This window comes from Pundamilia nyererei, unplaced genomic scaffold (genome assembly GCF_000239375.1).
Source record: "Pundamilia nyererei isolate P.nyererei 1_Seehausen unplaced genomic scaffold, PunNye1.0 scaffold03633, whole genome shotgun sequence".
Lineage (NCBI taxonomy): Eukaryota > Metazoa > Chordata > Actinopteri > Cichliformes > Cichlidae > Pundamilia > Pundamilia nyererei.
The window spans coordinates 2,405-3,334 of NW_005191034.1; the positions used below are offsets into that span (position 1 = coordinate 2,405).

At 30.0% G+C, this 930-nt stretch overlaps 1 long non-coding RNA gene across 1 annotated transcript; it reads left to right on the plus strand.

Moving 5' to 3' along the window:
* The first annotated feature begins 59 nt into the window (after positions 1 to 59).
* LOC102212813 (uncharacterized) lies at positions 60 to 764 on the plus strand. The gene is made up of 3 exons (XR_312609.1): positions 60 to 118; positions 576 to 626; positions 708 to 764. It is a non-coding gene; the product is annotated as an uncharacterized LOC102212813 (long non-coding RNA).
* Positions 765 to 930: the final 166 nt, after the last annotated feature.

Below are 930 nucleotides of genomic sequence, written 5' to 3' on the forward strand. Positions count from 1 at the left end.
AATAATAATAATAATAATAATAATAATAATCTACTGTTTTACTACACCTTATGTTCCACCAGGACTGAGAACACAAATCAGAATGAAATTCAGAGACAAAACAGTTCTCCTCTCCAAGGTCAGCCTTTGTTTGCTATTATTGTTGCTGTTGGTCTGTAATGTAAATATGTAACAAATGTACTAAATAAGGAAGTGGATGCTATCCACATACTATAGTGGTTAATAATTAAAATTTGTATATGCATCTGATCATCTACCCAGAAATTGTCATTTCGTTTTTGTTTCACAAACAAACAAAAAGCAAAAAAAGAGCTGAGAGGCAGAGAGTCACCAAAGCAGGTCACTCTCTGGGCAGTATTTACTTTTAAGAGAATAGTATTTTGTATATATTCAGTTTGTTTTCTTTGTTCTTTTTAAATGTTCTTTGGAAAGTTTATAGTGATGTAAAAATGCTATGCCTTTGCTGTTTGTAATGTTGTAACCACATTTAATATATTTACATGGCTTTGAGTATCAGTATTTTTTATGTTTTTTTAATTTTTTTAGTTATTCTAACATCAGCCTTGATTTTGTAGATGATGCTTGTTTCTATGAATCAATCAAAGACTGCGACGACACACAAAATGGTAAAGTACATAAATAAGGCAATAAGGTATATAGAGTCTGTGTGATGTTTATTTATGTATGACTATGTAACTCTGTTCCAGATGAATCTGGGGATTTCACATATTCTTTGATTGAGTTAAAAAACTTCACAATGAAAGGTAAGAATTTGATGTTATAAAAACATGAAATACAGTAGTTTAGATGTTTTCATAGGACAGTAGTATCTATATTAAATTTAAAATCATTCATTCATATGAGCCTTCTAACAGAGACGAAGAAACATGCTGTCTGCTTGTCATGTGCATTCCTCAAAAATAAATAAAT